General features: G+C 56.4%; 1 protein-coding gene across 1 annotated transcript in view; it reads left to right on the forward strand.

Annotated features, from left to right (window-relative positions):
* LOC135192403 (collagen, type I, alpha 1b-like) overlaps positions 1 to 20,567 on the forward strand; it is a 42,253-nt gene that overhangs the window by 13,010 nt on the left and 8,676 nt on the right. The gene's annotated exons all lie outside the window — the stretch shown is intronic.

The following is a 20,567-nucleotide window of genomic DNA, read 5'->3' on the forward strand; positions in this document are numbered from 1 at the left end:
TTCCTGGATCATGTGCAGGGTGGAAAAAGCTGATGAGATCCAGGAGAGGGAAACAGCATTGTGTGTTTGCATAACTCCACCTGGAAGCAGCACAGCCCAGAAACACAGGCTGCAAGCCCTTGGATAGGCTGGCTTGTCCTGCTGTGCGGAGGGGACGCTGGGGGCTGGGACGGGTGCTGGCACTTGTTTGTTGGGGGAGCATCTCTCAGGGCTCAGCAGGAGCAGGGTGTAAGGAGTAACCACTGAATCATAGGACTGTTGAGGCTGGAAGAGGCCTTTAAGGGCACCAAGTCACAGGATCACAGATGTCAGGGGTTGAAAGGGACCGAAAGAACTCATCCATCCAACCCCCTGCCAGAGCAGGACCGTCCAATCCAGCTCAGGGCACACAGCAACACATCCAGACAGGCCTGAAAAGGCTCCACACAAGGAGACTCCACAACCTCTCTGGGCAGCCTGTGCCAGGGCTCTGGGACCCTTCCAGGCAAGAAGTTGCCCTTGTGCTGAGCTGCAGCCTCCTGTGCTGCAGTTTATCCAAACACTGTCCAGAGGCTTGCAGAGCCACAGTGCTGCTAAGCCACTGCCACTGAACCATGTCCCTCAGGACCACACATGGAAAGCTGTGGGCCCTGGTCTGGTGGAAGGTGTCTCTGCTTAGCCAGTGCAGGGGGGCTTGGAACCAGATGATCTTTAAGGTCCTTTCCAATCTGAACCATTCTGTAAACCAACCAACCCATCACTAACTGGGAGGCAAACAATTATTACTTCAAACAACATGCTGGAAGCTGCAGCCCAAGGTGGAAATGACCTTTTGCTTGAGGAGCCCAGAAATATATGGAGCCCTGGGGACCCACAGAGAAACTTGTTCTGTGCCCTGCTGTAAATTCCCTGAAGATCCTCCTGCACACAAGAGCCTCAGCCAGGATACATTGGCTGAGGGAATGGATTTTCCATCCTCTCTGATGCATGGCATGCCCCACATGATGGCAATGATCACACATCACAGCTAAAGACTCCAAGGGCCTTTCAGATGGATAGCCAGACTCCAGGAATCACAGAGTCACAGACTGGCAGGGCTTGGAAAGGGTCTCTGGAGGTCATCGAGTCCAATCCCCCAAAAGAAAGCAGCATCACCCAGGGCAGGTCACACAGGGTGGCCTCTAGATGGGTCTCCAGCAATGGCAACTCCACATCTTCTCTGGGCAGCCTGCTCAGGGCTCCAGCACCCTCACAGCAAAGAAGCTTTTCCTCACGTTGAGATGGAACTTTCTGGCTTCCAGTTTGTGTCCATGGTGCCGTGTCCTGTCACAGGACACCACTGAGATGAGCCTGGCCCCTTCTTCCTGACACCTACCCCTCAGGCATTTGTAAACATTGATCAGAAGCCCTCTCAGGCTGCTCTTCCCCAGGCTAACTCCCCCAGGGCTCTCAGCCCTTCCTCATCAGAGGATGCAGTTGCTCCATCATCCTCATAGCCTCTGTTGGACGCTCTCTAGTATATCCCTGTCCCTCTTGGACTTGCCTAGAACGGGATACAGTACTCCAGATGTGGTCTCACCAGGGCAGAGTAGAGAGGGAAGGGAACCTCTCTTCACTTTCATTAAGTAGAATGTGCTCAGCAGATTGAGGGAGGTTCTCCTCCACCTCTGCTCTGCCCTGCTGAGACCTCACCTTGAGCACTGCCTTCAGTCTGGGCCTTCCCAGTTGAAGAAGGACAAGGATCTGCTGGAGAGAGTCCAAGGATGGTGAGGGGACTGGAGCACTGCCTGGTAAGGAGAGGCTGAGGGCCCTGGGGCTGCTTAGTCTGCAGAAGAGAAGACTGAGAGGGGATTGAATCAATGTTCATAACTCTTTGAGGGCTGGGGGTCAGGAGGGGGGGACAGGCTCTACTCACTGCTCCCTGGGACAGGACAAGCAGCAGTGGATGGAAGCTGCAGCACAGGAGGTTGCAGCTCAGCACAAGGGCAACTTCTTGCCTGGAAGGGTCCCAGAGCCTGGCACAGGCTGCCCAGAGAGGTTGTGGAGTCTCCTTGTGTGGAGCCTTTCCAGGCCTGTCTGGATGTGTTGCTGTGTGCCCTGAACTGGATTGTGTGGTCCTGCTGTGGCAGGGGAGTTGGACTGGATGAGCTCTTTGGGTCCCTTCTAACCTCTAACATCCTCTGATGCTGTGATCCTGTGATCTTGTGACCCGCTGGAAGCTCATCCTGAAGACACCAGTAGTAGAGCTGTGGGGTGAGGCTGGGCTGGTTGGGACATGAGACTTGACATTGGGGGTGTGGAAGGGGGTGGGGGCACCCTCGTGGGTGGGACCCCACCCCTGCCACCCCATATCCCACCTCTCCAGCTGCTGTGGCCGCCGGCTGGCGCAAGGCTGCACACAGGGCTCCCGTGCTGGCGTGTGGGAGCCATGAATTCATTTCCATTTATGATCTGTTATGATGATACCCCTGAAGGAGAAAAGTCTATACATAATAATCTCTCTCTTCAGCTTTGTTAACAACTTCAATTAACAGAGAGCTGTGTAATGCTTCATCAGCCGTTTGGGCTGCAGACGAAATTAAGCCATCATATTTATGAACTAGGCAGCGACTCCGAGGAGGGCTCCACATAGCTCACAGTTAATAACTTTGCCCTCTCCTTCTCTTCAGGAAGTTAATAATCATTTGCAGGCTGCTTTGGGGCAAAAGGGAAAAAGCCCCAAGCCCGTGGATGACAAAAGCCTGGGGGGCAGCAGGGAGGGTGGCAGAGCTCTACTCACTGCCAGCAATGCTGCCAGTGCCCAGTTGCACCCCCTCCTTTGTCCCCTCCCCTGGTATTTATGGTTAGACAGACCTGTGAGCACCCAAACCTCTGCCCTGTGAGCACCCAAACTTCTGCCCTGTGAGCACCCAAACCCTGCCCTGTGAGCACCCAAACTTCTGCCCTGTGAGCACCCAAACCCTGCCCTGTGAGCACCCAAACCTCTGCCCTGTTGACATCCAAACATCTGCCCTGTGAGCACCCAAACCCTGCCCTGTGAGCACCCAAACCTCTGCCCTGTGAGCACCCAAACCCTGCCCTGTGAGCACCCAAACCTCTGCCCTGTTGACATCCAAACATCTGCCCTGTGAGCACCCAAACCTCTGCCCTGTTGACACCCAAACCCTGCCCTGTGAGCACCCAAACCTCTGCCCTGTGAGCACCCAAACTTCTGCCCTGTGAGCACCCAAACCTCTGCCCTGTGAGCACCCAAACTTCTGCCCTGTGAGCACCCAAACCTCTGCCCTGTGAGCACCCAAACCCTGCCCTGTGAGCACCCAAACCCTGCCCTGTTGACACCCAAACCTCTGCCCTGTGAGCACCCAAACTTCTGCCCTGTTGACTCCCAAACTTCTGCCCTGTGAGCACCCAAACCTCTGCCCTGTGAGCACCCAAACCTCTGCCCTGTTGACACCCAAACTTCTGCCCTGTGAGCACCCAAACCCTGCCCTGTGAGCACCCAAACATCTGCCCTGTGATTGCTTCCCACTCAGCACCTTCAACAGCCTGATGCAGTGTGAGGTGTCCCTGGGCATGGCAGGGGGGTTGGAGCTGGATGATCCTTGAGGTCCCTTCCAGCCCTGACTGGTTCTATGATTCTTGGGTTCTTTTTGTTTTGGAGGGGGCTGCTCCCTGCCTGGTGCTACTCTCACCCTTCCTTCCCGGGGGAAGCTGCAGGCTGACAGCACTTTGCTGTGCTGCTCCCAGTTCCCTGCCCAGAGAAGTGGCACTGGGAGAAGCTGAGCAAGGTTAATTAATTTGAGCCAAGACTGAAGCCTAAAAGATGGGGAGCAGCAGGCTGAAAGATGATGGCTGGCAAAAATCATTAGGAGCACCTTTCAGCAATCCATACGCCGTGATCGATCCTGTTATAGATCATCCTCCCCCTCCCCCCTGCCCTCCCCTTGCCGTGCGTGTGCGCAGGATCCTCGGGATCGATGCAGCAAGTGCATTGAGACTGTAGCAACACATTTAAAACCTTATAAAAGGTTATTTAGTTGCTAACAGTGCAGCAGTTTCTGCAAAGCCTGCCAAAAGGTTACAGCTTTTTGGGCATCATAAATTACAGAGGACAGGGAAGGGGTTGGGGGGGGGAAAGGAGTGAGTGAGATTTGCTTTATTGTCTGGAGTGATGGATGGGCTCCTGAACAAGACACAAAATACATCATATCACCTTTAATGGGACCACATTTCTGGAGCCATAACTCAGCGTTTTAAAATAGAAAATGGTGAAATATGGCCCTTGTATATTCCACTCCTGACATATTTATGAGGCCTTCCCTTCTTATAAATACAGTGATTGCTGTTTCAAAGCGGCGCTGTCAGGTACGAGCCCGGCACAAACAGCTGCTGCGGCTGAGGAATTACAGCCCAGGACTTGGACGCCTTCAAAAACTCTCTCTAGCAGCAGTAAATTTACAGTGTTTGCACTAACTGTTATTAAAACCAAATCCATATCTTGGCAACAGGGAAGCCAGAGCTCGGACCAGCTGGAGGGACGGTGCCGCTGACAGCCCGGGGCGAGCCTCAGGGCTGGGGGGGTTGCTGCTGCTGCTGCTGCTGCTGGGCAAGTGTTAAAATCTGCTTTCAGGCGTTCGAGGAGCTGGGGGTAGGGGGTGGGTCTCAGGGGTGGAGTAGAGTTGATGTGGTGGCTGTGGTGGCTGTGTGCTTGCAGAGAGTTGAGGGGTGGAGGTGAGGAAGGTGAGGGCAGGCTCTTCGCAGTGGTGCCCAGCAGTGGAATCACAGAATCGGTCAGGGCTGGAAGGGACCACGAGGATCATCCAGCTCCAACCCCCTGTCATGGTGCCTTACTCTACCATGTCCACCTGCAGCGATGGGGACTCCACCACCTCCCTGGGCAGCTCTCTTCAATGCCTGAGAACCCTTTCTGGAAAGATGCATTTCCTCATCATAGAATTGTCAGGGCTGGAAGGGACCACGAGGATCATCCAGCCCCAACTCCCTGCCATGGGCAGGGACACCTCACACTGCATCAGGCTGTGCACAGCCTCATCCAGCCTGGCCTGAAACGCCTCTAGGGATGAGGCTTCCACTACCTCCCTGGGCAACCCCTTCCAGGCTCTCACCACCCTCATGCTGAACAACTTCTTCCTCACCTCCAGTCTGAATCTCTCAATTTCCAGCTCTGTTCCATCCCCCCACTCCTGTCACTCCCTGACAGCCTAAAAAGTCCCTCCCCAGCTTTCTTGTAGCCCCCTTCAGATACTGAAAGGTCACAATAAGGTCACATGGGAGCCTTCTCCTCTCCAGACTGAGCAGCCCCCAACTGCCTCAGTCTCCTCACAGCAGAGCAGCTCCAGCCCTCTGCTCATCCTCGTGGTCCTGGTCTGGACCCCTTCCAGCACCTCCGTAGCCCTCCTGTAACAGAGGCTCCAGCACTGGCTGCAGTGCTCCAGGTGGGGTCTCGCCAGGAGGGAGGAGGTGTAATGGGCACAAGCTTGAGCGTAGAGACCTCGTGGCTGCCTTCAGCTGTCTGAAAGGAGGTTGTGGAGAGGTCGGTGCTGGTCTCTTTTCACAGGTAGTTAGTGCTAGAACAAGAGGGATTGGCCTCAGGCTGCCACTGGGCAGGTTTAGATTGGACATTAGGAACTACTTTTCCTAGCAAGAGTGGTCAGGCACTGGAGTGAGCTGCCCAGGGAGGTGCTGGAGTCACCCAGCCTGGAGGTGTTCAGAGGTGGTTTGGATGTGGTGCTTGGGGATATGGCTTAGGGTGAGCCTTGTAGAGTAGGGTTCTAGGTTGGACTTGGTGATCCTGAGGAGCTTTGCCAGCCTGCATGGTGCTGTGATTTTGTGACAGGAAATTGCACCTAAAGGTGAGGAGGAATTTCTGCAGTGTGAGGGTGGCAGAGCACTGGCACAGGCTGCCCAGGGAGGTGGTGGAGCCTCTGCTTCTGGAGACTTTCAAGACTTCTCTGGACATGTTCCTGTGTGATCTGCTTTGGGTGATCCTGCTCTGGCAGGGAGGTTGGGTTCAGAGATCTCTTCCAACTCCTACCACTGTGATTCTGTGATGTGCAGCCTGGGCACAGGCAGAGCCCAGGGAGCAGCCAAGCTTCTGGTGTGTGCAGGCTGGGGAAGCTGAGCTTCTGCTGGCCCCTGAGCAGCACAGAGCCCCCCAGTCATGGGCAGCTGGGGAGGGGACATGGGCTCCTGGGCACCATCTGACAGGGGCAGGGGCATCAGGTGATAAGATGAGACCAAATGCCTGAAATTGTGCCCGGGGGGGGGGGGGGTGGTGGGGGGGGGGGTGTGTGTGTGGTAGGGTGGAGATTATGAACTTCTTCCTTGCTGCAAGCATGGTCAGGGACTGGCACAGGCTGCCCAGGGAGGTGGTGGAGTCCCCATCCCTGGAGGTGTCCAAGCAAGGTGTGGCCACGGCACTCTGGGATTGGTTTGGTGGCCATGGTGGTGCTGGCACAGTTGATAGGCTCAGTGAGTTCAGAGGCCTTCTCCAACCCAAACAGTGCCAGCATCCTGTGACTCTTTCATCCTTCCTGGGCACGTGCAGGCAGCTGTTGCCCTCACACTGCCCATTGGTGGTGGCTGTACCACGGCTGGGATGGACGTGGCTGGTGTCAGCTGCATCCCAAGAGCAGTCTGGCACTGAGCATCACTCTCCAGCCCTGGCCTCTCTGGAGCAGATGCTTCCTGCTGCAGCAGCAGCTCCAGGTCGCACTAATCCACCCGCGGGGCTGCTGCCATCCCTGCATCATTGTTTCCACTCATCAGAGAGAGGCTTTTACTGGTGAGTAGCTCATGGAAGGAATAATCCTGCCCAGAGCCCTCCTGAGCATCGCTCACCCCTGGGAGCAGGGGGAATTCTCTGGCCTCATTTAGGCACACAAAAGGCCTCAAATTAGCTTTTTTGTTTAGGCCGATTATGAATCTGAGTTTTGACCTTTCCCAGTGATTAGCTCCTGACGCCTGCTGATTTGCATAGCATCAGTTTCTAAACGACATCTACAGCCTAGGAACTGACTTCTGCTGCTGTTGTCCTTCACTCCTTCTGGGCTCTGTTTCTGCCCCTGGATGAGGTCCTGCTCCTGCCCATCTGCTCAGCTTGGCTGGAGCAGGGGTTTGGGTGCACCCAGCCTTGGCCCTTTCCCAAAGCACTGCCTCTGCTGTCACTGGAAAACTGCATCCCTCTGGAAGGTGCCCACCTGTGATCCTGCTGCCACCACCAGTGCATGGCCCAGCCCAGCTCATGGAACTGTTCTGCTTGGATAAGACCTGCAGGATCACTGAGTGCAGCCACGAACCTGACAGCACCATGGTCATTAAACCTTGGCTCTTGGGACCCCACTGCTGCCTTGGCTCCCTGGGACCCCGCTGCCACCCTGGCTCCCTGGGACCCCACTGCCACCCTGGCTCCCTGGGACCCCACTGCCACCCTGGCTCCCTGGGAACCATCAGCTACCCTGCAAAGCCTGGAGTCCTTCCAGCTGGGAAGCTCATCCCTTTTTGCAGCTGTCCCCGGGGTGCAGGAGTGACACCAGGCACAGCTGGCAGCAGGGACGTGGGCATAGCCAAGGTCGGCAGTGGAGGCAGAGGGAACAGAAAGGCTTTGACAGGTTCTTTGTGGCAGCTACACTCAAACCCTTCTATCAGCAATTTACCTTCCTTTATCTGAGCTGCACCCTCCAGAGGAGCATTTTATTACCTTGGGTTATTAAACAAAAACTTGCTGATAGTGAGGAGCTGAGATCTGAGCTGCTGCTGTCGGAGGGCAGAGCGCTGGGCACCAGAGCCCTGCTGCTGCTGCTGCTGCTGCTCTATCAGCCCCTGGCACTGCGCTGCTATCGCGACCGAGCTGCCTCTATCTCTGCTGGCGATAGCTCCTCCCGCTGCCGGAGCTCTCCCTGGCCCAGGAACCACAGCAGATAAGTTGTTGTTTTGGTTAAGTCCTCTCGCAGGGCACCTCTCCTGGTGCACTGGCTCGGGGTCTAGGGGGCTCCATGGAAAGGTGGAGGGGAATCAAAGCTCTGGGAGATAACAGCTCCCCCTCCCCTGCCACTTTTCCTCCCCTTGAAGAGGAGAGGAATCAAGCAAACTAACTCAAAGCCTGGATCTTGGAGCAACTCCTCTGTGGCCAGAGCAAAACTTTGCCCATTCCAGCCAGACCTGGAGGCTGTGACCCCTCTGAAATCCTCCCCACCACAGGAATACAGGACCACAGGCTCACAGGATCACAGGTGTCAGGGGTTGGAAGGGACCCAAAGAGCTCATCCATCCAACCCCCTGCCAGAGCAGGACCATCCAATCCAGCTCAGGGCACACAGAACACATCCAGACAGGCCTGGAAAGGCTCCACACAAGGAGACTCCACAGCCTCTCTGGGCAACCTGTGCCAGGGCTCTGGGACCCTTCCAGCCAAGAAGTTGTCCCTTGTGCTGAGCTGCAACCTCCTGTGCTGCAGCTTCCATCCATTGCTGCTTGTCCTGTCCCAGGGAGCAGTGAGCAGAGCCTGTCCCCCCCTCCTGACCCCCAGCCCTCAGTCTTCTCTTCTCCAGACTCTCAGCCCCAGGGCCCTCAGCCTCTCCTCAGGCACTGCTCCAGTCCCCTCAGCATCCTCGGAGCTCTCCATCCCAGGCAGCAACTTTGGGCCTGAACACCCCCAGCCCCCCAGCCACATCCCTGTGGGGCACAGACACACCACCCTGTGATGGTTTGGGTGTTGCCTGCCCCCCACTCCTGTGAAGTCACCCAGACCAGGCTCAGCCCAGCTGGACATTAGAATGGAGCTTAGCACAAGCTCCAAGCAGGCATTTACAATCTGCCCAGCTCCAGGCAGAAACAGACAAGGTGAAAAGTGGCACAGAAACTCAACAGCCCTCCCAGAGAGCAGAGTTCCCAGCAGGGGCTCCCAACCTCCTTTCCACCCCTCTGCCTTATCCCAGGCTTTGCCTTACGTTCAAGGTGAGTCTGGAGAGTTGGCCAGGGGGGTCAGGGAGCAGAGGGCTTAGTCACAGAGCAGGTCAGGGAGGGAAGTGCAGGCAGCCAGAGAGCAGCTCTGTGACCTGCATTTGTGCCCCTGTCTTTGTCCATCTCAGCAAGCCTATGAGTGCAGCAGCCCTCACCACTGTGTGCTTTTCACAGCCTGGGCTCTAATTCTCCTCACCAAATATTCCAGCCAGCTCCACAGCAGCACACAGCCCCACCCCATCAGTCCCCTTCCTCCCTGGGCCCCCCTGCCCAAGCCAGCAGCTGCAGTATTTTCTCCCCTTGCACGCAGGCAGGACCTGGGAGCTGCTCTGCTTTATAGCATCCCTGTTTCCTGGCCTGGCTTTATTACAGCTGCTCTTTGGGGCATGGGGTTATAAATTGGGTCTGTGATGACATCCAATCACTAACTGCAGAGCCAGGACATTTTCCCTGCAATGGCAGCAAGACAAATAAAGGTGGGGGGCTGGGGGGAGGCTCTGCCAAAGGGAGAGGTACACACTGCAGGGACTCAGAGCATGCACAGAGCTTTTTGGGGTGGGTTTTTGGTGGGGGTGGGGGTGGTGTGTGGCTGCTGAAAGCTTTGCTATCCTAATGGACTTGCCCTTGGCTCTCCAGGAGAGCCACCTCAGTTTTGGGGAAGGATTTGGGGTTCTGCTAAAGCTTGAAGACCATCACAGAATAATAGAATGGGTGAGGTTGGAAGAGAGCTCAAAGCTCAGCCAGTGCCAACCTCCTGCCATAGGCAGGGAAAGCTCCCACTAGAACAGGTCGCTCAAGGCCTCATCCAGCCTGGTCCTGAGCACCCCCAGGGAGGTTGTGGAGCACAGAAGCACCCAATGGGATCTTTGATCCCATTGGGTGCTTCTGTGCTCCACAACCTCCCTGGCAACCTGTGCCAGGGTCTCACCACCCTCACTGTAAAGCTGCTCCTCACCCATCCTGCCCCAGCAGTGCAGGGTCTAAGAGGTTCCATGTGTCAGAGCCAAAGCCAGACCAAGGCTGTTTCCTGGTGGTGCTGGTCTGGCTCCCATCTCTTGGGGCACTTCTGGAGGGCAGAGTCCTGCCTGCCTGCTGCAGCACCAGCAGTCCAGTGTGCCCTCTTGCTGGGCTCTGCTGGGTAAGCACCTGGCACATCCCTGCTCCTTGGCCCAGCAAGATGTGTGGCACATCCCTGCTCCTTCCTCCCAGTCCTTCACCCTGGCAGAGTGGGGACCCTTCAGCCCCTTGCCTCAATTCCAGCTCAGCTGCCTCAGACACTTTGTCCTGGGAGGTTCCTGCAGAGCCCAAGGCTGAAGGGGACCTTAAACCAACCCAGACTCAACCTGTTTTTTGTCCTGGGAGGCTTCTCCAGAGCCCAAGGCTGAAGGGAAGCTTAAGGCAACCCAGACTCAACCTGAACGTGGGTCTGCACATGAGAGACACTTTCCATCCACCTCGAATGGGTGCAGGAGCTGCCTGTGCAGCCATTAAAACAACCTCCTCTCCCTGGACCTGCTGTAGCTTGGGTCAGCATGGGGTGAGGGACAAACCCAGCCCCAGCTGTGCTGCAGGGTGAGCTGCCACCAGCCCCAGGACTGCTGTCCTTAGTAGCAATAATCACTTGTGCAACTGTGCAAATGTGGCCAGCCAGGCTGGGATGGGTGATAGATGGGAGGGAGCCAACCAGCTGCAGCTTAAGATGTGGCTGCCTGCTGCTGCACCAGTTCATCATGATAAATGTCATTGGAAAATCAATTCCCTGTGTACTTTTGGGAATTACAACTATCATTTTGGTGTGATTTATTTGCTGCATCCCATGGACAAGGGCTCTTTGTTCATCATTCTGAAAGTTCATTTAAAATGGCTCTGAGTTCTTGGTCTTTCCACCATGCTGATGGCTGATGAGCCTCTGCTGCTGTGAGAGATGGACTGGGGCCGGGGGAGGCTGGGCCTGGCACCCTGCCCCCTCTTCATCCCTCTGCTCTGCCTGGGGTGGATGGGAAACCCTCCAAGCCTCCTCATAGAAAGCCATAAGAGTGAGGACATCTCTGGGGAACCAGCAAAGGACAACCCCAGCACTGGATCACAGCTCACAGATGTCAGGGGCTGGAAGGGACCCAAAGAGCTCATCCAGTCCAACCCTCCCCACCAGAGCAGGACCACAAAACCTAGCTCAGGGCACACAGCAACACATCCAGACAGGCCTGGAAAGACTCCACAGAAGGAGACTCCACAACCTCTCCGGGCAGCCTGTGCCAGGGCTCTGGGACCCTTCCAGCCAAGAAGTTGCCCTTGTGCTGAGCTGCAACCTCCTGTGCTGCAGCTTCCATCCATTGCTGCTTGTCCTGTCCCAGGGAGCAGTGAGCAGAGCCTGTCTCCCCCTCCTGATCCCCAGCCCTCAGATAGTTATGAACATTGATTCAATCCCCTCTCAGTCTTCTCTTCTCCAGACTCTCAGCCCCAGGGCCCTCAGCCTCTCCTCCTCAGGCACTGCTCCAGTCCCCTCATCATCCTCAGAGCCCTCCCTTGGACTCTCTCCAGCAGTTCCTGTCCCTCTTCAACTGGGGAGCTCCAGACTGAAGGCAGTGCTCAAGATGAGGTCTCAGCAGGGCAGAGCAGAGGGGTAGGAGAACCTCCCTGGCTCTGCTGGACACACTCTGCTGAATGCCCCCCAGGACCCCATTGACCTCTTGGCCCCCAGGGCACACTGCTGTGCCATGGATGCTCTCCCCCAGCACTCTCAGCTCCCTCTCCTTGGGGCTGCTCTCCAGCAGTCACCTCCCAGCCTGTGCTGCTGCAGTTTATTCTCCCTCCCCAGGTGCAGGACTCTGTACTTGGCCTTGCTGAACCTCATTTGGTTCCTCTGTGCTCTGTCTGTCCAGTCTGACTTCTTCCCAGGAGGAGCAGTGCTGGGCTGGGCCATTTTTCTGCCTGCATGGTGTCTCTTTTCTGTCCCACACCACCCACCACACCTGTTTGGTCTGCCTTAGCTTGTGGGGAGGCCAAGACACCTGTCCCACCTCCATCTGTGCCTGGTCAAGGGGTGCCCAACCCCAATCTGTGCCTGGTCAGGAGGTGTCTCACCCTTATCCGTGCCTGGTCTTTGCCATGGTGCTGCTAGCAGTCATCACATGGCCCTCCCTGGGTGTCCTTCCCACCCTCTCTCCTCACTGCTGTGTCCACAGGGATGGTGCTGCAGTCCCGGGAAGATGTGGAGATGAGGTCTCATCCTGCACCAGGCTGGCCAGGGAGGGGCCCAGGGAAAGAGCAGCTAAAAAGCAGCTGAGTTCAGGTTGTTTATCGTTGAGTGCAGAGCTGAGCAGGGAAATGATCCCTCTGTAAACACACCAGGGCAGCCAGCAGGCAGGGGATGAGCTGTTTAAGTTACAGGACAATGTTGGCACAGGGACAAGAGGCTAAATTAGCCATGAAAAAAAAAAGAGTTAGGCTGGAAATGAGAAGTTAAACTCATCAGGGAAGTGAGGGTCTGGAAAAGCAGGGGGATGGAGAATTGGAGCTGACAAAACTTCCAGGATGGAGCCTGGTCCCTTTCTGGATGGGCTGCTGTGGTGTGGGGAGCCTCACAGCAAGCTGGGCCCATCAGAGACACGTCCCATGAGGAAAAGTGGCACAGCTCTTTCGGCAGTGGTCAGCCCCAGTCAGATGCTGCTTTTCAGCTGGGCACATTGCTCAGAGCCAGAAGAAACCTTTGGGTCTTGCTTCCAGTGGCCATGGAGGTGTTGGTTGGACCTGATGATCTGAGAGGTCTTTTCCAACCTCAGTGATTCTCTGGCTGAGTGCTGAGCCCTCATGGCAGCCCTGGGCACAAAATCCCCTTCCCCCCTCCCAGCCAGCACAGGGAAGAGTTGGGACCTGCAGCAAAGACAACCTCCATGCTGGAGCTGCTGCTCTCCATCTGTCCCCACTGAAAGGCTTCTGCCAGCCCTGGGGGTGGGGGGGTCCCTTCCATCCCCACCATAGCTCTGTGGTGAGGGAGTGCCACTCAGCACCATGCAGCGCCATGCAGTGCCATGCAGTGCCATGCAGCACCATGCAGTGCCATGCAGCGCCATGCAGCACAATGCAGTGCCATGCAGTGCCACACAGCACCATGCAGTGCCATGCAGCACCATGCAGCGCCATGCAGTGCCACACAGTACCATGCAGTGCCATGCAGCACCATGCAGTGCCACGCAGTGCCACACAGCACGATGCAGTGCCATGCAGTGCCATGCAGCACCACTCAGCACCATGCAGTGCCACACAGCGCCATGCAGTGCCATGCAGTGCCATGCAGCACCGTGCAGTGCCAAGCAATGCCATGCAGCACCATGCAGCGCCATGCAGTGCCATGCAGCACCACGCAGCACCATGCAGTGCCACACAGCACCATGCAGCGTCATGCAGCGCCATGCAGCGCCATGCAGTGCCATGCAGCACCATGCAGCACCATGCAGCACCATGCAGTGCCACGCAGCACCATGTATTTCTTGCACACCAGACCATGCCAGCGCCAGTGCTGCTCAGCCTCTACTCTGGGGTGCCCCAGATGCTCTGTGCACCCCTGGACTCCTGCAGAGCTCCATCCCTGTCCCCCAGCCAGGCTCCCACCACAGCTCCCTTCTGGTTCCCCTGCCCCTCCCCCAGCCCCACACCGGGAGCCTAATTTGGAACCGCAGCCAAGGGAGTGCGGAGGGAAAATCCTTCCCCGCTGCCTTCCAGCTAACCCCTGACAAGTCCTGGGCCTGGCCGCGGGCGTGTTCCAGAGGTGCCCCTGACTGAAATGGAAATGCTCTCTGCTCCCGGGAAGGAGAAGCTTCCAGAGGGGTTTATGGTTGGGTTTGCCTGCCCCAGGAATGTGGCAGCTGGTCAGGAGCTGCAGCAAGCATCGCTCCCTTACCCCTCCCCAGGCCGGCAGCGCTGCTGACATCCTCACGCAACCAAAATATTCCTGATGCTTATCAGGGGCCACATCAAAGGCACTCAGGCCGTAAATCTGTGCCAGGCAGCCCAAATCCCACAGCTCTCGGGGCCATTGGGTGCCCAGAGAGGGGCTGCGGCCCCAGCCCCGCATGGGAAGGGCAGCAGGGGCAGCTGGTGGAGGTTTGTGCTCTGTGGGGAGAGCCTCACAGAGCTTGCTGCTTGGCACAGGTTGGCAGCAACCCTTGGGAGCACTTTGTGGGTGCTCTGCAAGCCCCTGCCCCTCTGCTTCCCTCTTGCACCGAGGCACAGGTGGCCATGGGCAGCTGCTCTGGGGGCAGAAGCTTTTGGTTCCCTGCTTGGCATGCACAGGGAGTCAGCTCCCTCCTGTCCAAGCTGGCTCCAGAATATGTCTTAGCTCATCCCAGTGCTCCCAGCAACAGTGCTTGCAAAAGTGGTCACTGTTGGGTAGTGGAGTCCCCATCCCTGGAAGTGTGCAAGAAATGTGTGGCCATGGCACCTTGGGCCATGGTTTAGTGGCCATGGTGGTGCTGGTCTGGTCTGGACTCGATGATCTCAGAGGGCCTGAAATGATTCTATGATTCTGTTTCATCCCCAGCTGGGGTGAAATCAGACTTAAAAGACATAGGAGATGTGTGTGGGTGGAGAAAGCACCCCGGGAGGTTGGAAGGGTGAGAGAGCTGAAGCCACAGAATGACAGAATTAACCAGGGTGGAAAAGACCTTCGAGATCATCAACCTATCACCTGCCAGCTTCTGCTTAGCCAGCCCCTGGCACTGCCTCCTCCAGCCTCCTCCCAAACACGGGGACTCCACTACCTCCCTGGGCAGCCCATTCCAATGCCAATCTCTCCTTCTGTGAAGAACTTCTTCCTCACACCCATCCCAAACCTGCCCTGGCACAGCTTGAGGCTGTCACTGCTTGCCTGGGGAAATGCCTCTTCCCGGGCAGCCTGATGCTGGAGCAGCAGCCTGGGGAAGCTGAGCTGGGAGCTGGAGCACGCCTGGCCGCGGGGCTGGGGGTGACCCTGTTGTCCCCAGGCCTGGGCAGGCTGACAGCACATCATGCAGTTTGCCTATCTGTCATTGCAAGCTGGAGCCTGCTCCTGCAGATCATTTAGATTCAGGGAGATCAGCGTTTTCCAGTCCCAGGAGGCTATTTCCCACCAGTTGGGCTGCAGGGTCACCTCCAGGAGCTTTCAGCAGGGCATTCACTTTGCTCTGTAAAGACCTTGAGTGCTGAATACTTCATCTCCCAGGTAACCTGTCCCAAAAAGTTAATTATCTCCCTGGTTGCTCACTTGGGAGCTCAATCCTGCTCTGCTGCACCTCCACCCTCACCAACAGAGGTGCCCGAAGGGGAAGTTTCTATCTCGCCCTCATCAGCCTGGCTGTGCCCCGTGCCTGATTTACATCCTTCTGTGGGGCCAGAGTGCTCCTGGGCAGCTCTCTCCAGGCAGGATCATGCCTGCTGCCTGTCCCAGGGCCACCAAAGCCTCTCTCCTACATGGGAGACAGGTTCTGTGAAGAACAGAGTCAGAGAATGGTTTAGGTTGGAAGGGAGCTCAAAGCTCAGCCAGTGCCAACCCCTGCCATAGGCAGGGACAGCTCCCACTAGCACAGGTCACTCAAGGCCTCATACAGCCTGGTCCTGAACACCTCCAGGGAGGTTGTGGAGCACAGAAGCACCCAATGGGATCAAAGATTCTGTGCTCCACAACCTCCCTGGGTAACCTGTGCCAGTCTCTCACCACCCTCACTGCCAAAAACTTCTTCCTCACATCCACTTTCCATCTCCCCTCTGCCACCTCAAACCCATTCCTCCTCCTCCTGCCATCCCCAGACCTTCTCAGTAGTCCCTCCACAACCCTTCTGTAGCTCCCTTCAGCTCCTGCAAGGCCACTCCAAGCTCTCCTGGAAGCCTTCTCCTCTGCAGGCTGCACAGCCCCAACTCTCTCAGCCTGTGCTCAGAGCAGAGCTGCTGCAGCCCTCTCAGCATCTTGGTGGCCTCCTCTGGACTGGCTCCAACACTTCCATGTCCTGCTTGTGCTGGGGGCTGCAGATCTGCTCACAGTACAGTTGGATGTGGATCTTTTCCTTCCCTGCTGTGGGAGAGGCAGGCACTGATGTGGCATCTCTCCCCAGCCCTTGCCATCCCCTCCCTTCCACAGCTTTGATGTTAACTTCTTACAAGCTGCCAGACGGCTGTGGGATGTGATCAGGAGATCAGGCATGTTGATAGGGAGCAGCAGAGGGAATGCAGGAGGCTCTCCTACAGAATCACTGCAGTTGGCAAAGCCCCTCGGGAGCACCAAGGCCAGACCAGATCCCTGCTCTGCGAGGCTCACTCTAAACCATATCCCCAGGCCCCACATCCAGGTGACTTCTGAACACCTCCAGGGTTGGTGACTCCAGCCTCTTCCTGGGCAGCTCATCCCAGTGCCTGACCACTCTTGTTGGGAAAAAATTGTCACTGCTATCCAGCCTACACCCAGGCAGTGGCAGCTGGAGGCCACCTTCTTGTTCTGTGACTAACTCCCTGTGGGCAGAGCCCAGCACCAACCTTTGCACAGCCTCCTCTTGGGGAACTGCAGGCAGCCATGAGCCCTGCCCCCTGCCTCCTCTGTCTCACTCTAACCACCCCCAGCTCCTTCAGTCTCTCTCCATCAGATCTGTTCTCCAGGACCTTCACAGCTCTCTTGCCCTTCTCTGCCCTGGCTCCAGCACCTTCATATGTCTCTTGCACTGAGGTGCCCCAAACTGAACCCAGCACTCGAGGTGTGGCCTCACCAGTGCCCAGTCCCAGGGGACAATCCCTGCCCTGCTCCTGCTGGGCACAGCATTTCTGACCCCAGCCAGGATGGCAGTGGCTTTCTTTGCCACTTGGGCACTGCTGACTCCTATTCAGCTGCTTGTCCATTACCATCCCCAGGTCCCTTTGCCAGCAGCTCTCCAGCTACACTGTCCCAAGCCTGTAGTGTTGCTTGGGGTTGCTGTGAGCCAGGTGCAGGGCCTGGCACTTGTTACAGCCCATGCCATCAACACTGGCCATAGATCCAATCTGCCCAGGCCCCTCTGTGCTTACAAGGGGCTAAGTGCAGGCTACATGCCCTGGCTGCCAAAGCCATGCTCCTACTCCCTGTGTGTGCCTTGTCCAGCTTTGCTTTTGGGATGATGTGAACCCTCAGGACTGATACGAGTGAGTATTTCCCTGGCCAGGAGTCCTTGATGGGAGGCAAAACCAGTCTGGTGACACCTGCAGCACGTGGTTCCTGTGCCTCTTCTCCTCCTCCTTCCAAACTAGGTTAGCTTCCCCTTGGCTCTCAAGAGAGGGTTGGTGATGCTCAGGCAGGTTTGATATTCAGTCACTGTGCACCTGTCTGGGATGAGTCTTAATTATTTATAGCTTTCCTTTCCTGTTTTCTCAAGTCAGTTGGGGAGAGGTGACAGGTGAAGACTTCTTGTAGCAGATGCTTATGAGGTGGGTGAGGTGCCTGCTGCTCAGATGAGAAGAAAAGAGAAAGTGTCTTCAGCAGGAGCACAAATGACAAAGCTACACAGGAGCTGCCTCATTTAGCAGTCAAGGAGAAGGGGGGAAAAACACCTCCTTAGGTCTCCAGGCTAGAGGCACCTTGCTCCTAAATAGATGGATGCTCTGGGCAGCAGCTGCCTCCTCTGCATGCAGAACCCTTCCCTTAGAGGATGTACTGGGGAGGTCATGGCCAGGGTAGTGCTGGTGTTGCTCTGCTGTGAGCCCACAGCTCTCCCTGCTCCACTGAGCTGCTCTTGGTGATGCCAAATCCCACCGAAGCAGCCCAACCCACCACCAATTCTTACCCTCTTCTGGGTGGTGTCTGCAGGCAGGCTGAGGTTTGGCTGGGCCCATTCATTGCACAGGATGCTGCCCTCCAAGCTCTGCTGCTGTGCAGAGCTGGGCTGAGCTCAGCCAGGGCATCTCAGCAGCTCACTTATGGCTGCTTCAAGGCTGGAGGAGATCTCTGCTCTGTCTCCTCTCCTGCAAGGGCATCAGTCTGAGAATCATAGAATCACAGAATGGTAGGGGCTGGAAGGGCCCTCCAGAGGTCATCCAGTCCAAGCTCCAGGATCACCCAGGGCAGGTCACAGTAACACATCCAGATGGGTCTTCAAAGTCTCCAGAGAATGAGGCTCCACAACCTCTCTGGGCAGCCTGCTGCAGGGCTCCAGCACTCTCACAGTGAGGTTTCTGCTCAGGCTGAGGAGCAGGGCTGGTCCCTGCATGCTCGGGGTGGGCACAGTCCTGCTGTGACCGTCGGGTCCCCATGGGCACTCCTCTCCCCAGCACTCCCAGGTGTGCAGTGGCCGTGACCACATCTCCTGCTCCTGTGCTCCCCAGTGCTACACGGCCTGCTGCTTTCTCACATGCATGAGGAGATGCTCGCTGAGCTCAGGCACCTGATCCCTCCTGCTCTCTGGTGACAGAGGACTTAATCTCTGATGACAGCCAGGCTGCTCCTCTTCAGGACCCGTGGTTGTAGCCATCAGCGTCTCACTCCTGCTGCTGTGGTTGCATAGCACAGAGGGCAGGGAGGAGACAGGCACTGGAGCCTGGCAGATGCTGATGCCAGGAGAGGCTTAGGTTGGGGATTAGGAACATTTTTTTTGCTGCAAGAGTGGTCAGGGTTTTGCACAGGCTGCCCAGGGAGGTGGTGGAGTCCCCATCCCTGGCACTTGGGGCCATGGTTCAGTGGCCATGGTGGGGTTGGGTTGCTGGTTGGGCTGGAGGATCTCAGAAGCCTGTTCCAACCCAAACAGTTCTATGATTCTATGCTTGTATCACCAGCCTGTGTGATGCTCAGTGAGGATGGGGAGCAGAGAGACCCAGCAAGGGCTTGGACTCTGCAGCAAGCAGCTTTGCCATGTTGCTGATCCCAAGTCCTGCTCCCAGCTCATCCTGGCACTGTCAATGTCAGCTTTGTTTTTTTAACCACATTAGATCCCTGTTAACTAATGTGAATTAACCACCTCTGTGTTCCTGGCCAAAGGAGCTATTACCAAAGGAAAACCACCTTTAAACCAGCACAAATTGACCCCTACCAGATCTGAAGCTTGGTGAGAGCCTGCCCAGCCCAGCCCAGCCTGGGGCACCCCTGCTTTGTTAGAGCCTGTCCAGCCCAGCCCAGACCAGCCTGGGACACCCCTGCTTTGTTAGAGCCTGAGAGCCTGCCCAGCCCAACCCAGCCTGGGACACCCCTGCTTTCTTAGACCCTGCCCAGCCCAGCCCAGCCTGGGGCACCCCTGCTTTGTTAGAGCCTGTCCAGCCCAGCCTAGCCCAGCCTGGGGCATCCCTGCTTTGTTAGAGCCTGAGACCCTGTCCAGCCTAGCCCAGCCTGGGGCATCTCTGCTTTGTTAGAGCCTGAGAGCCTGCCCAGCCCAGCCCAGCCTGGGGCACCCCTGCTTTGTTAGAATCCCCCTCCTGAGCCAGGCTGTGGGGTGGTGATGAACTCCCAGCACCTCCTGGCTGCCGCCAGTTCCAGCTCTGACACATCCATGAAGGTGCCTTTTTATAGGTAGGAAATTATAGGTGCCATGACTTCAAAGGCTTGCTCTTTTTTTGCAGCAAGAGCTTTCCCTTTGATAAATGACAGCATCATTAAGGGTGATTTATGACCCAGGCTATTTCAACAAACAGAAGTAACCAGTTCCTTTTCATTTGCCTGGGTGAGTTGGTTTGGTTGGGTTTTGTTTTGCTCTGGGCTACCCAGACGTGGAAGGTGGCTGGTAACAGCTGCTTTTACTGCTGGTAAGACATCTCATTTATTAACTTGTCATCATGTGTCATAAAGTTTGGCAAAATGCTGCATGATTGTGTACTTAAGCTGGGTAATTACCCCCTTATTAAAGCTGCCTCTTTTATTTATTTGCTCTTCTGGTGGTTCTGTTCCTACCTTTGCTCTACATTCTGCCTTAGTCATGGGGCATGAAGATGAGCTGCCTTCTAATTAGCTGTCTGCTGACTTCCACTCTGCTCGCACAGACAGCAAAGGTGTTGCTGCCACCTGCCACCAGCTCCCGCGGGTCACGCTGGTGGGGACCAAGGCACCACAGCACAGAATCACAGGACCACAGAACCAGAACCACAGGATCACAGAACCAGAACCACAGGATCACAGAATTACAGAACCAGAATCACAGAATCATAGAATCAGAATTACAGAATCACAGAATCAGGGCTGGAAGAGACCCCAAGCTCCAACCCCCCTGCCATGGGCAGGGACACCTCACACTAGAGCAGGCTGTGCAGAGCCTCAGCCAGCCTGGCCTGAAACACCTCCAGGGATGAGGCTTCCACCACCTCCCTGGGCAGCCCCTGCCAAGCTCTCACCACCCTCATGCTGAAGAACTTCTTCCTAACATCCAGTCTGAATCTCTCAATTTCCAGCTCTGTTCCATTCCCCCCACTCCTGTCACTCCCTGACAGCCTAAAAAGTCCCTCCCCAGCTTTCTTGTAGCCCCCTTCAGATACTGAAAGGTCACAATAAGGTCACCTGGGAGCCTTCTCCTCTTCAGACTGGGCAGCCCCAACTGCCTCAGTCTCCTCACAGCAGAGCAGCTCCAGCCCTCTGCTCATCCTTGTGGCCCTGCTCTGGACCCCTTCCAGCACCTCCATAGCCCTCTTGAAATGGA

This window comes from Pogoniulus pusillus, chromosome 42, assembly GCF_015220805.1.
Source record: "Pogoniulus pusillus isolate bPogPus1 chromosome 42, bPogPus1.pri, whole genome shotgun sequence".
In the NCBI taxonomy this organism is placed as follows: domain Eukaryota; kingdom Metazoa; phylum Chordata; class Aves; order Piciformes; family Lybiidae; genus Pogoniulus; species Pogoniulus pusillus.